The sequence below is a fragment of the Xenia sp. Carnegie-2017 genome, unplaced genomic scaffold (genome assembly GCF_021976095.1).
Source record: "Xenia sp. Carnegie-2017 unplaced genomic scaffold, XeniaSp_v1 HiC_scaffold_14, whole genome shotgun sequence".
NCBI lineage: Eukaryota > Metazoa > Cnidaria > Anthozoa > Malacalcyonacea > Xeniidae > Xenia > Xenia sp. Carnegie-2017.
Window position 1 is genome coordinate 3,184,523 of NW_025813447.1, and position 16,098 is coordinate 3,200,620.

At 33.8% G+C, this 16,098-nt stretch overlaps 1 long non-coding RNA gene across 1 annotated transcript; it reads right to left on the reverse strand.

The window, feature by feature from the left end:
• Nucleotides 1-1,630: 1,630 nt before the first annotated feature.
• On the reverse strand, nucleotides 1,631-12,004 carry LOC124435383. The gene is made up of 3 exons (XR_006945019.1): nucleotides 11,921-12,004; nucleotides 6,725-6,810; nucleotides 1,631-2,011 (listed from the first exon to the last, which is right to left on the reverse strand). It is a non-coding gene; the product is annotated as an uncharacterized LOC124435383 (long non-coding RNA).
• Between the last annotated feature and the right edge of the window lie 4,094 nt (nucleotides 12,005-16,098).

Consider the following 16,098-nt stretch of genomic DNA (forward strand, 5'->3'; position numbering starts at 1 on the left):
AATTTTGTTTTGCTCTTATTCTAATAAACTGATTGTTTGTATGTAGTCTTTTCTTTCTCTATCAAAGAAAGTCCAACATTGTGAAGGGACTCTGATATATATAAGGATCTTTGTTTTGACTTAAATTGTCCCCTACACTTAAATTCATTCTCAACCTCTAGCTTTGTACACAATAACTGGTAGGCTTCAGTAACCATTCCAAGATATAGAAAACATAAACCCACGCCATTCAAGATTTCTGCCATGTTAAGAACGTCGTTGTCAGCGACGAAGTTGGCTGCTTCTCTGTAAGTATTCAAAGCTTCATTAAGTTTTCCAAGTCGTTGTCTACACCACGCTACTTTGATATGGACAAGTAATGCTTCTCGTTATCATCGCTGTATTTGTACAAGATATCAACTAAATGCTTTTCTGCATATTTAAAATAAGATGTACTGGTGTAACAGCATACTTTTGAATCAAATTATCAAAAGGTCAACACTTGGCTCACCTAAATAGCAAGAAGTTTGTCTTCGTTGGATTCAAATAACTTTATTGCCAATTGAAAGTTTCCAAGTTCTTTTTGGCATGTTGCGATATGATATGAAATCTTTATCATAATGAAATCGCTGCTTTTTTCTCTTAGCATACTTTTGCATGTTTGGTACGAAGAAATTGCTGACTCGTACTCTTCGCTGCATCGGTATGCATGTGCTGCAGCTTTAGCGAGCTGTGCTGCAACTGTGAGAGAGTTTTCTTCATGTTCTTGTCCTTATTGATGGACGTGAGAACGACAAACATCGCAGAGGCGACAACGTCAACTATATACATTGCTTCATCATTCTTTACTTTTGCATGGCATCCAGCATCCTTTCAGCATTGCTTTCATCAAGCTTGAATTTTCAAGCTTTCACCACGTGGCGACAGCCTCTGAAACAAAGTTTGTTCATTTCTCTCCACAACATTTCTGTATACAGCGTTTCCATCAGTTACTTCGTTGACAAAATAACGCAACCAAGTCGACAAGCTATGCGGTGTTTTCAATTTCAAAGACGGGGGTGCAATGGATAAAGCAGAGGCTATTCTTACGTGTTCACCATCTTTTCCAAATAGTTTCATTGCTTGGGGGATTGCTTGTGCCAATGGACAATTGCCACCAACGCCTCCGTCTACAAATTCATCATCGCCAATTCTGACTGGAGTATCAAAGTAAATTGGAGCATTTGAGGTTGCGAGCAGGACTTGGTAGGTTGGGTAAAGTTTGTAGTCTTCGTTTGCTGTATCAAACAACACCAGCTTTGCTTGCTGCCAAGTTTTTAGCCACAGCTCCGGCCACATTTTAAATTGTCGATATTTCTAAAATCTTCAAGTTTACAATCGCCAAACTGATCTTTTAGTACTTTCTCTAATTTGGCTTTTGAGTATGTTTTAAAAGGAATGTTCGGCAACTTAGGGTATGAGAAAGAAACTTTGCATTCTCGATTTCTTGAAAATTTGTTTAATTTTTTACGATACATCTCAATGCATTCATCCACGCTCATTTGTTCCCTTTACTGTCGTCTCCATCAATTTTATTTCCACCAACCAAACCAAACGCAATCAGACCACCTGTACTGGTACCAACTATCATGTCGTAAACATCGGTGGATGAATGGGATCCTCTACTCCATCCATAAAGTCAATCAGAAACTCTCTAACGTTACTATCTTTTAAGAAATCTCTTCCTTTTCATCATTGTCTACAAGGCAGCTCACATCATCAGGATTTCTTAACACAATCGTCGCCAATCGTAGAACGTCGTCCAATATCTTCAGCTCCAATATACCTCGACTTCCTCCACCATCTAAGGACAGTATGTCAATTGTTTTTTTTGATGCTTCCTTTCCCTTGCTCATGACGTGTATACACAAAAATAACTCAGTTTTTCTTTAACGACAAGATTTAAGTAACCACACCTTCCTTTCTGAGAAAGAAACAAGTTTCTCACGGCAATATCTTAGTTTTGTTAACGAATCTCATATCAAGTTCCACCCTACGAATAAAAATAAAAGCTGTAAGAAGCCAATAAAATAAAGTCTCAGAGAAATTTTCCATACTTGTTTTCCAAGATCAGGAGTTACAAGCTAAGGAAATATTAGATGGCTCCTGGAAGAGCAGGTCCCTGACCTCACTTCGAATAAGAATGACAATATTCTCGTATTTATTATAATGAAATTATTACTATTACTAATATACATAAGAAAGAAATCTTAGTGCTAACTTAATATGAATATAGGGCAAGTAAAAAAATTAAACTAGCCAGCTGACTTGAATTATATATGCTTAGAATTATATTGCATTGAGCTCCCCTTAATTATGTTTGCTTAAAAAATAAGTCGTTTTTGGTGTTTCTCACATAAAGTATAGCATGTCTATTTTGTCTATTTATCTTTTACATACATGAAATATGAACCATTAGCAAGTGAGAGCTATTTTGTGGGAAAGATAAAAAACAACACAACATAAGATGTTAGATTGCAGTAGTTGATTAACTATTTCACTAAGTGCCTCAATGAATACTGCCAACGGCATCGGGCAGTTGACTAAAAACGAAAGATGAATACTTTAAAATTAAATCGTACACAACGCAAATTAACATCTTCATTATAACAAAAGTTGTATTGTAACTGAAATCAGTTCGAAATTTCTTTCATATAAAGGAGAAAGTCAATCTTTGCGATGGTGACAGATGTCACAGTCCAGGGCATTCGGCAATCTATGGCATTTATCGTGGATGAGTCATCAAAGTATGTTATTGATTTCTGTCTTTAAGATACGGAAACAAATTCTTCTAACGCGAACAAATATGAGGAATGTAAACGTTCCTTTTAGAAAACGACAAAATATCCTTTGCCTAGTGACACTAAAAAAACTGCTTGTATTTAGTTTATATTCGCGCAAATGAAATTGCCATAATATAAAGCTCAGCAAGATGCTACATTCATTTACTAACATTGTCAGGAACAATCTTTGTTAATGGTTCCTGCACATAGCACAAGGGTCTCCTGTTTGTGAAGATTTGCCATATTTCACACTCTCAAACCTATTATGCCCAGAATAGTTTTCCGCTTAAAACATCTCTTTTGTAGCTTTTCTTTCATTATAGGGTACTTATACTTTTGTTTAAAATATAGTTTTAATTGACCAACGTCTTAAATTTTTATTATTGTTCGGAAGGCATGCGATAATTTTATTAATGTCAATGCACAGTAGGAAAATGAAATCAAAACAGTGTTTTGGTCAGTTGTCATAATTGTCAAAATGATGCTGTTTGTATCAATGCAAATTGGTAGAATGGCTGATATTCATATATGCAGGATATACCGCAATCAATTAGTTTGAAATATAATGTTTTATATGACTATTAGCCTTATGATTATATGTGATGTGATATGATGTTGCATAGTATGTTATATAACTGTTATTTGATGTTATATATAAGACTGGATCAAGCAACTCTATATTCGCAGTACCGAAAACAAAAATCGCTGCATTTTCATCATATTTCATCATATTTCATCATATTTCTGGCAATTCTATAAACTGGTTGACTCCTTAGTTATGTTCATTACATGTTGATAAGTCTGGATTGTTCTCGTATTTATTGCCCTCCAATGCAAGATAATTGCCCTACAATATATTTGCTGTGCATTTTCAAAAGTTGGTCCCTTCATTTTTGTCTTCAACTTTTGTGCCAAATGCTTGATCCAGTCTTACTTCAAGGTCAGTGACATCAATTCCTCCAATTATCTCAAAATAAGAGTGGATAAAACTGCGGCCATCAATCATGCCGACCTTTTCTCAAACAAAATTCAAGTTTTATATCAACACTATTGCGACTTTATTAAAGTAACACTGACTATCCTATGTAAAAAATGAAAAGTTACTGCTTAGTTATGTGTATGAGACCTTCAGATGTTTAAGTCGCGTTTACTGTGATTGGTCATATAATCACATATCGTAAATGCTTGTTTTAGCGCTGCAATCAGAATTTAAGAAAGTTATTTAGCGCCGCTCCCGGTTAAGCACTACAACTCAGATATTGATAAAGTATAATTTTGGTAATAAAAGAATACATTAGTTTTTTGTTGCACACCTATGTGAAATTTTTGTCAAGTTATATAGTATTGGACTTTCAAAATGGCGGTTTTTGATACTACTCCCTCTAACATTAGCAATTTTAATTTAAGGAATAACATCCTGTAGGCATTGAATGAGAAATCTATTTGCTGTAATAATGCACATTTAAACATAACGTATGATGGGGGGCGAGTGAAATGGACAAATAGTTTAGAATTATTGAAAGAATTTGTCAAAACTAATCTTATGGTTCCAGGCCAATGGACTTCACCTGGAGATCAATCTCGACGTTTTAAAAGTACTCGCTCTGACGTGTGCATCGCATGGTATCAAAAAAGCAAAAAACCTTATTATTCCAAGGCAAAGTAGGTAAAATACTAAGAGAAGTTCTGATAAATATTTGTAAAAAGACGGCTTATCTCCTCGTCCGGCTGAAAATATCGTTGCTGATAATTCAAACAAATCAACTGACAGCTAAAAATATTCAAATGTACAAGTACATTGCAATTGCTCGTGCGAGAACACTCAGAATGACATAGAAGAATTGAAACTAAATGTGTAAATATTGCAATCTAGAATTGATGCATTACAGAGCTTAGCAAATGTAAACGAGGCATGCAACTCTAATAATATGTATCTGAAGGAGACTAATCGCGGGATCTTGCTGACGAAAAAAAGAAATCTGAATGGCTACAGTTGGAGGTTGTTTCCTTTAAGAAAACGATTGTCCATTTGGCTGAGTTTAAATTAAGGTATGAAACAAACTTGGAATCGGTAAATGGTGTAGCAATAAGCAATGATGAGATTGGCCAACCTTCCAGCGCCCATATTGAGGGAAGTACTCCGAATCAATGTGTTATGCATAATCAGTCAACTCCCTTCCCAAATATTACTTCTATGATAAACATTGATTTTCATCAAATACAGCATACAAACAAAGGAGAAACTGCAAATGTTTCGCTTAATGACCCCATAAGATTGATTCCAACATAAAAACCCACCCGTGCGTCTAGCCAATGAGAAATAAATCTCGTGCGTGGTTAGGATGTCTATCACAAACCGAGCCAACTGAGGGAAATGAGAACTATTCTGTTTGTACTGCGATAGCCTACCCAAGTAAAACTGTTGTGGAAAAGACTAGTTCAACCGCTTTTAAAAGTAAGGCTTCCATTTACAGCTATTACATTACCAAAAAGGCCAACGAAATAAACACCAGCTCTATAAGATTACTAAAAGAGTAAATGAGGAATCTTATGAAACAAAAGAACAATATGTTGTGCATCAAGAAAATAAATTAGCTTTTGAAGGCAATAGCAATACCCATCTAAGTCAGCCCAATACCATAAGATATCCTACGCTCAGAAAATATAAAGATAACAGACAGAGAAACAATAACTATGAACCTCGTGAAGTCTATAAAACCTAGAGAATGAACACCATTATTGGCAACAGAATATCAAATAAAGTAAATTGTCGTCCTTTTTTTCCTTGAACCTTTATTTTTTATACTATTTGGAGCCAAAAGTGGAGGGGATGGCTGAACTATGTCCACAAGAACTTGAAGGTCAAAACGCTGTAAAAAACCCACTAAACTTGATATACATCAAAAGATCTTCCGACTTTTCTGTTCTACGAAATGCTCACAAACATGAATTTGTACCTTCCTTATTACTGTCTAATACAACGTCAATTGCTCCTAAAATTGACGAGATTGCGAATACCATATTGATGTCAGACACTGATGTTGTTATGTTTACAGAGACTTTGTTAAAGGAACCAATTCCAAACAAGGCAATTAACGATGAATTTCTAATTATCAACTGCTAAGAAGGGATCGAGCTCAAAAGTTGCACGGAGGTGTCTGCTTATACGTAAAGTCATCAATATTCTGCCGCCAGCTTTCAGATATGCAAAGTGAAGAAGAATAGTGGGCCATGCTTCGCCCTCACCGTTTACTTAGAGGGTCTCATCAAATTATAGTCGGTGTAGTCTATCATCCCCCGGGAGAAGATAATGATCGTATGATTTAACACATACAAAATACATTGGAAAGTTTCGAGTCATCTTTCCCCAATAGTGCAATTATTATTGCCGGTGATTTCAATAAACTAAAATTGAAGCGCACTGTAAAATTATTCCAGCTAAAGCCAATGGTCAGTTTCCCAACCCGAGGACCAAATACTCTTGATCAGATTTTTTCAAACCTAAATAAGTATTGTAACCTACCGACTAGTGCGTCACCATTTGGTCTCTCGGATCATGTGACAATTAAAATCAAACCAAAAGAACGTACTGTTTCTTGCCAATCTCAGTGAATAGTATAACGACAAAGTAAAAAGGCTAGTATTGGCAGAGTTTCAATTGCTGTTAATGCCCCAACGTTCCCTCAAGGTTTATAAGTATGATCGTCCATGGATGACTAGACATCTAAAGACACTGATCTCTAAACGCCAAAAAGCATTTTAGCCATGATCAATGACTTAGAAATATATGGAAAAACAGAATCAATAATGTGGAAATTTGCAGATGACACCACTACTTCAGAACTAATTTCATATGATCGAAAAACTTATCTACAACATGAAATCAACCACATTGCTAAGTGATCAATCAAAAATAAACTCACCCTTAATCCAAAGAAATGTAAAGAAATTTTCATATGTTTCAGAAAAACTACTGCAACGTTTGATGAAATCTTAATCGATGATCAACCTTTATAAAGAGTTCAAAATAAAGTAAATGGTTTGAACCAGGGAATATCGTTACTTTTTGACTCTGAAGACGACTACCGAAAGGTTGTCGAAACGTCAGTCAACAACAACAAAAACAGTCCTTCTCAGGGCTATACCAACCTAGACGATCTACATTTACAAACATGTAGATATCAAAATGTTGAAATTTTGGGACTCACAATAAGAAATGATTTGAAATGGAACGACCACATAAATGTTATCACTAAAAAGGCAGCAAAACGTCTATACTTCATTAAGCAGTTGAAACGGGCTGATGTAGATAAAAAAGACCTTGTTTGTTTTTACTGCGCTAAAATAAGATCAATTCTTGAGTACTCTTGCCAAGTATTTCACTCTGCTCTACCAAAATATCTATCTGATGATTTAGAGCGTATACAAAAGAGAGCCATGGGCATCATATTTCCTGAGCACATTATAAAGATGCCTTAACAGCAGCTGATATTCCGACCGGGGGCGGATCTAGGGTATGTCAAATCACTCACGTGACTTATGTTTATAGTTCAAAAATTATTTATCAAATTTAATCATTACAATTTTTTTTGGTCATTAAATTTTCGTTCTGTAATCGTTTCGATTTCATCGTCAAAATTCTGTTTTATGTATGAAAACATACACAAACACCACCTTAGTAAACAGATCAGTAGATAAAAACATATCTAGAATTATATTAATTGGCTTACTGATAAGTGGGGTGGCTCGACTGGTTCGACCGATAATGGAGTTCAATAGCGCTTATTTAAGCCATTCAATTGGTGAATAGCCAGATCAGTGGATGATCTGGAATAATCTCGACCGATAAGTGGGGTGGCCGGACCGATAAGAGAGTAATTGCTATCGTGTAATTGGTTCGTTTAAATTTTGTCTTACTATGATTGGTTTGACCGATTTTGATTGATAGCAAACTAAACTAACGTATTCAAGCTCACTGTCTAAATTGAATGTTTGATCGTTTCATAGTAATTTTCTAAAGCATGATAAAAACTAAACTACACTCAGATGGAATTTATGGAAATCTTATACAAATTCATACATTGACATGAATGATGGTATCCAAACTGTGAATTTTTTCAAGAGGGTGAAAAATTTATGGATGAATTGTAAATGCTTGGCAAAGACGATCTCGCAAGCGACATTTCAGTAAATGATGTTCAAAAGCAAGCCAACATTGTTTTGAGTTTTCTCAGCAGAAATTTACATCCAAAGTCATAAGTAACGGACAACTGAAGTGTATGCATAAATGTAAAATATCAAAGTCAATTTATGCGAGTGTGTAAAGGTGTGGGTACATCCTACATTCCTGCAAATATATTTCAATGGACAAAAAATCTATAGCCATAGGGTGCCATACTATTATTTAATTTATCATAAACAAATGTTTGGGGCTTTTCACTTTATGATCATTTATCATTCAATCATTAGACTGTTATACTACACATTGTTTAAGATATGAGAAAACTAACATTGATTACATGAGAAGCTGTTTGCTATAACCTGTGATTTTGAGTCTTTTCTGATCCACGAAGCTTTTATTTTGATGATTTGACTGGAATGGTATTAAACTAATTATTTCACATACATGAAATGTTGTCCCTTGTCACATATTGTCCCCTTTTCTAACTGAACATCTCATGTAGAGATGTCAAGGTGTGTTGATCTACAGCTCATACAAGATTGTTTGCCATAAATTCCAATGGGCTATTTATGTATGAAAAACATTTTCTATAAAGTAAAAATATGTTCCTATACATGCAGATAAACCTCAAAATTTGGTAAAACAGCAAAGTATTTTTCATGATCACTAGGTAATTTTTCTGATGGTCATTATAATTTCTAAACTAAATCATTTCAGACTTACATTTAAACTAGCTTTGATCATATATTTATTGGAAATTTATCATAACAAGTAAGCATAACACATGAACCAATTTTAACACTCATGTAACTATATGATGGAAGGCATGTTGGTTGCATTCTGTTTGTATTGGCAAATACAATGCTACTGATGATTGCTATATAGCACACCTTGCATTTACTTACAGAAGATAACAGTCTAGTGAGATGCCTAATAAACATTAATGGCATAAAGCTGTCCTTAATAGCAAATTTTCACTCTGATAATTTTTTCTTAATCTTTGGCAGAAAAAAATTTGAGTTTTTTCTCAAAAGGTGAATTTGCTGCCCTGTATGTGGAGATGGGTAAAGGGTTACAATAAACTTGCATGGTTTGAAGTCTGAGCTTTTCTACATCTATGAACTGTCTCTTTGAGTACCAAGCTTCTAACTTAACTTATTATATAGAGATTTGAATGGGGGTCTCTAGGGTGGTCTATGCCTGACAACTTGGTAGAAATTTTCAAAAATCAATATCTTTTTTGGAATAGCATTATTGTAAATTAAATTTTATGTTCCTAGACATGCTATTTAGCCATATTTTTGGCATGATAATGAGCCCAAGTATTTGGCAATACATTCAAGTATTATTCACTTCAGTTTTTTTTTTGAAAAAAACGTAAGCAAAATGTTTTGTATCTACGCAAAAACGATGCCCACAAAATACATTTTGTATTCCTCTACAACGCTGAAAATGGCATTTCCAAGGCTCTGAAATTCAAAATTTCCTAGGGGAGGATGCCTCGGACCCCTCCTCAGGTGCGGAGAGCCTCCGACGTTTTATGAATCCGCCCCTGATTCCGACCCTATTTGACAGACGTAAATCTCTCAGTAGGAGATTCTTCAATGATATAGTGAAGTAAATGGTTTGAACTCGGGAGTATCGTTACATGTTCGTAAATGTAGATCGTCCAGGTTGGTATTGTCCTGAGAAGGACTGTTTTTGTTGTTGTTGACTGACGTTTCGACAATCTTAGCGGTAGTCATCTTTAGAGTCAAATGAGGAGTAAACGTCAGGTTAGCCGTATTTGTTATCTTGTTCTTACATCATTGTATTATGTGTACAGGAAATGTGTATTGTTATTGTGAAGTAGTGTGAAGTGAAATGTTTTTAGTTGTGATGAGTGATTTGGGTGTGATGTTTTTAGTTGTAATGTGTGGGTGTCAATTCTGTATTGTCATTGTGAATTAGTGTGATCAAACAAACGATCAACTAAAAACATTTCACTTAACACTAATTCACAATGGCAATACACATTTCCTGTACGCATAATACAATGACGTAAGAACCACATAACAAATACAGCTAACTTGACGTTTACTCCTCATTTGACTCTGAAGATGACTACCGCTAAGGTTGTCGAAACGTCAGTCAACAACAACAAAAACAGTCCTTCTCAGGACTATACCAATCTGGACGATCTACATTTACAAACATGATATAGTGAAGGATAAGAATCACAAACTTTACAATTTATTATCTCAAAGAACTTATAGCATTTATAATCAGCTAAAGACAAATAAAACATTTAATGCAACTAAATATTGCACAAATTGTTTTAAAAACTCTTTTATTCCGAATTTCTCAAACGAACATATCTTTTAAATTGTACGTTGCCCATAGGTTGTACATTCAATCTGCTTATGTAATACATCTTTAATTTAACTTCATTTAAGTTTTACTATTATTAATCTTAATGAATGTAAATAACTGTATTATGGTAACTATAAGTAATAATTGTGTATAATACATGTAATTCAGTTGTAAAAACTGCAAGATGTATTAATATTAAATAATTTTTTGATTTTTGATTTTGATTTATTGTATGAAGTAAATAGATTTTGTCTAATTATCATTTTTGGAGGGCAATAAAAATATTTGGTGTGAGCCTTTAGTAGAAAATTATTTAAATAGGGCTAGGCGCCCACTTAAGCGCCGCTCCCGGATAAGCGCCGCACTCAGAAAAATGAAATTAGGTGAGCACCGCGGCGCTGAATCGAGCATTTACGGTAGATGACAAACGAAATGTTGACTGCACTTCTGAAAAGTTTTGTTTACGTTCGGTGATGGATTTTGTGTTTTCTTGTCGTAGAGAATTTGAAGTGATTTCGGCAGTTTTTATGCGACTCTTTGATCGTTAAGGCAGGATAAATAATTGAGCTGATAGGCTTGCACGATACTCATGTATTTGCTTAAAACTTTAAGAGATATTTTTGCTTGTACTGGTGTTAGCTGTTAATGAAATAGTTACGTTTATTGAAGAAAGAAAGTTTGCTTTAGATAAGGAACAATATAACTTGGTGGCATCAATATACGTTTTGATCACTTGAAATTCATTTAATGTTCTCTTATGTCCCTAAGTATTAACCATAACAATGTTTATCCTTGAATGTACTAATTTATCAATACATCAACAATTGGTGTTTTGAAATGAAATCGTTTTTAGCTTCTAGGTTCCGTTCTCTTTTAATAAACAATAGTTAAAAAGAAACGCGCACATCCTGACTTTCGGATGCGTTGAGTAACATTTTACTGTTAATACGAAATTCGAATGTTAGTGGTTTAATTATTTACATTAAATCGAACTTAATCGGATAATGAGGATGAGATTCATTTAATGAAGTAGAACGAATCAGAGCAGTCTAATAATAGCGTGTCACAGGAACCATCGGATGTTCAAATCACGTTAGGTTGCGTGAAAGTTTTTAAAATCCTAAGATGTTAGAAGTGTACTGGGTTAGGCTTTAGTCTTGATTGTGTGAAATATTAAATATTTTAAACTGCTAAGCACAAGGTGAACATTCGCTCTTTTCGGTCAGTATGTTTAATTATATCTTTTAAAAAGTATTGTAAAAAGCATAACCTATTATAATAAAATAAATTTAGAAATGGCTTCAACAACATAAATTGAATATTTAAATAATTTATTAGAAATTGTTTTGAAGTAACCTGATATTAAATAGCAGTGTGAACAGGCTACGAACCATTAAGTTTAGATTGACAGAGTAACATAAATGACATAAAGATATAGTTTTGTGATATCCACGATAAATTACCGATTGCTTATTTTGAATGGTTTTTAGTCATTTTCCTACATCATATTCATTGTTCCTTAAGCAATTATTTTCATTCGTTTATTGCAATATTTATAAATATAATATGTACATTTATCACTCACCTCTGTTGGCTGGAGTGAGAAGATTGTTCTCGTCAGAAATCTGTCCCGATATCTCTGCAAGTCTTTTCAAAGTGAGGCTGTTTGTGTCGTTGCAAATGCTTTTATGAGTGTTTAAGTCCCTCCCCCAACATGAACGTTAAAACACAGCAGGTTCATATTTCGCAAGAAGTTTAAAATTAGTAAAATGCATAGCATATTTATTGTTCCACAATTATTGCAACACCAAAAATTGACCACCAACCATTACCTTACATGGAGTGATTTCATTACCATTGGTCAGATCATACACCCTGTATTTGTTTGAATTTCATAACAAAAAATACCAAGAATGCCTGAACACATGCGATGGTTTTATTCAAAAGCAGTTGATTTTAATGTTGATTTAGCACTTCAATGTTAAGTAACATCTTGCTTCAATCTTTACTTTGCCTAATTGTTTTACTTGTTAATAACCTGTATAATGTCTTTTATTACACCGGCTGTAAAACTAAAAAAATCGCTGGATCGCGAGAGATTGATGATTGGCATATGATATTCATATATGCAGGATATGCTGTTTTCATTACTTTTGAAATTCATTGTTTTATGCGGATTATAACATACATTTTTGAACACGAATCTTCCTATTTTAATCTTCCTACGGCCATCAATCATATCAATATTTTTTAAAGAAAATTGAAGTTTTCAATCACAACATTTGCTACTTTATTTGACAAAAGAGCATTCCCGATTATCCACCATATAAAAAATGAAAAGTTACAATGTAGTACAGAGCGATAAGATGTGAAGTGTTTTAGTCACATTTCGCTGATTGCGGAATAATCACGAAAATATTGAACGAAATCTTCGCGTTTTTGTAAGGGGATTTAGTGTTTCCTTGTTATATAGATGTGGAAGTGATTTTGAAAGATATTCATGGCAACTGTTTGATCGTCAGGGCAAGTTAAATAATTAGGCTTGCGTGATGCTCAGTTATTTTACAAAAGCTATTGGAGATATTTTTGTTTCTACTGTTATTTTGAAACGAAAATTGTTTTGCTCGCTTTTAGGTTCTGTGCTTATTATAATACAAAATTACAATAGTTTATACACGCTCTTCCGTGGAGTAAAATTTGGTTTTTAATGCATATTTTAAATGTTGGTGTTTTAAACTGCATGTCACCATTTACCAAAGTAGGCCCTAAATTCGCCACAATACCTAATGGACTTTGATTCCCTGATAGAGTGGCTCTTTTTGTAACTATTTTAGTTTTTGACTATCAGACTATCTTTTCCACAGATTAAATAAAATTACGCCCACCAGTCGAAATTCCTCAGCATCACCCCCTGGTTTGTTGCGCAATGCCTTCAAAGATAATTAATATTTTACAGAACTTAATCGGGTAATGAGGAATAAAATCATTTGTAGAAATAGGAAAAGTTGATTGAAATTCCGTTGTAAGAAATGATCTAGTGTCCCTATAGTCTTGTTATCTTAAAATAAACCTTTTTGTTTTTATGCAATGTAGCTAAAGAGTCTTTATGTACAGTATAAACATAAATAGTTCAGCGAAGATAAATTTTCTACAATACCTAAAGGATTTTGATTTCCTGATAGAATGATTCTTACTCCAACTGTGAAAGATTTTGTTGACTTGCAGTTTTAACATATATCGGTATTGAAATTGGTTGGAAGATAGCCAGCTGAACCGCATGCAAACTGAATAAAATTACGTCAAAATTCCTCAGCTTCACCCTCTGGCTTGTTGCGAAATACCTTCAAAGATAATTTCCATTTTAAAGAATTTAATCGGGTAATGGGGAATAAAATCATTTGATGAAATAGGAAAAGTTGAAATAGAACCTGACTAATAACTGCGTGTCGCTGGTAAAAGTCACGGGCTATATTTTGTCCTTAAAAATCCCAAGATTGCAGAGGGGCACTGGGCTACGCTTTAGTCTTCATTTTGTGAAATATTTATAATCAAACTGTCAAGCAGAAGGTAAATATTCGCTTCTTTGGGTCACTATGATTGATTATATCTTTTAAAATATTTGCAAAAGCACACAACCTAATATAATACGATAAAATAAACTAGTCGCATAAAAATGTGCAATAGCATAATTTGAATAGTTGAATTCATTAGAAATTAATTTTTTTAAATGGCATGATTTGAACTGGCCGAGGGCGCTGGCTACGAACCATCCAGTTTAGACTGACTGAGTAATGTAAATCATATATAAAGATGCAGTTCTGTGATATTAACGATGAGTTATTGATTGAATGGTTGTTAGTCATTTTCCCATTTCAGACACTCCCTAAATATACGCCCTCTACAAGTCCCTCCCTAAATATAAACGAACAATCGCAATGAAAAGCCCCACCGGGCTCTTCTTATTTAAAGAATTTTAATTTATTCAAGTGAATATCGTACTCATGTTCACTAATAAATATTTCATCATACACTAATACAACCAACCATTACCTTTAACGGAGTAATTTCCGTAAAATTGTTGCAATTACGTAAAAAAATACAGGTTGCTGAAAATTGTTCATGTTAACTGTTGTAAAAAGAGAGCACAAAGGCAAAATAAACGATTTCCGTTTCAAAACAACGGTAAGAGCAGAAGTGACCCTGCTGAACATCAATTAAAACAAGTTACTTTACTTACGTTTACTATCAAAATGTTGGCACAAAAACTCTTAAAAACGGTTCGAAACAAGCTTGGCGAACTCATCATTCATAATCAATGTTATCTATGAAAGCCTAATTAATTAAATTGCCCTAAAAAACAAACAGTCGCTACCAAAAACTTTCAAAATCACTTAGAAATCTCTACGACAAGAAAACATTAAATCCTCTCACAGAACATGTACAAATCTTTTCATAAGCGCTTCGAACACTTTGTTCGTTATGTATGTTATTATTTAACTACCACGGAAACATGACTGAAAATGCAGCATTCTATCCCACATACATACCTAGAGAGTAGCTTTTCATTTTTCACATCGTTGATGGTCACGAATGCTCTCTTGTTATTTAGTGTGATAAAGTTGCAAACATTTTTTATCTAAAAGTCAAATTCCGTTTAGGAAAAATATCGGCATGATAATTGACCGTCGGAAGATTGATAATTGGAGGGATTTATTAAAGTGAAATTCATGATGCATCATTTGTTCTATATTCATTAAAAGAGTTCTTTGTTGTTGAGTTTGTAATGTGTTGAAGAATGTGTGCGCCGGCTTTTGCATGCAATTTAAGGTCTTACACATTTACACTTCCTTTTTCATAATATATGTTCTTGAAAGTCCTTAAAAAGTGTATAAATTTCATCACTCTTGCTTTGTACGGTATTCAATGTTTCTGTTGAACCTAATTCACATTTACTTTGCATTTATAGGCTTTTAGTTGATAACTTAACAAAACATTTCTTGTTGTTTATATTCAATGGTTCTTCGTTTCTGTCTTGTTAAGTTTTTCAAAATATAAATGTGCCAAACAGTGAGCAGTTTTTTTGAGAAACCATACATGCATTGAGTAAATGCATTTATGAAATTCATGTATGAAATTGTTAATTTATGATCACTGCTTAACTGACCTATACTGTTCAGACATTCTATCCAAATTACTTTGTTTATATACATTTATTTGAATAAAGAACACTTTCGCTATTCCCAGTCTATAACTTTGCTGAAGTATTGGTATTATTTCATCTAAACAAACAAGCAATTCATCGTGTGAAATTTATGCTGTATTTCTTACTTGGATTTTTGTACAGGCGGCGTGCATTTTCAAAATGATCATTGTAGTTTAATATGGTTATTTTCAACTGAAGGTAATCTAAAATCTTAGTGGTCATTTCACTCATATTGTTACAAAATGCCGTGTTCATAGTGACAAAGCAGGGCCTATGGTAAAGAAACCATCAAGTGTTTAGTGTATAATAAGTCCTTGTCTAATTTGTTGAGTGTAATGCCACTGTAGGAAATGATCGAATGTCTCTCTAGCCTTGATATCGTAATTAAACTAAACCAGTTTTTATTTTGTATATGTGCAATGCAAAGAGTCTTTATGTACAGTGTAAACATAAATAGTTCATTGTAGATGTTGAGTGTTAAATAATCACACCAGCCCCAATTTTTGAAAGGTTAACAGACTCAAATGTCATGTTACTATTGGTCACTGTAAGATCACTTT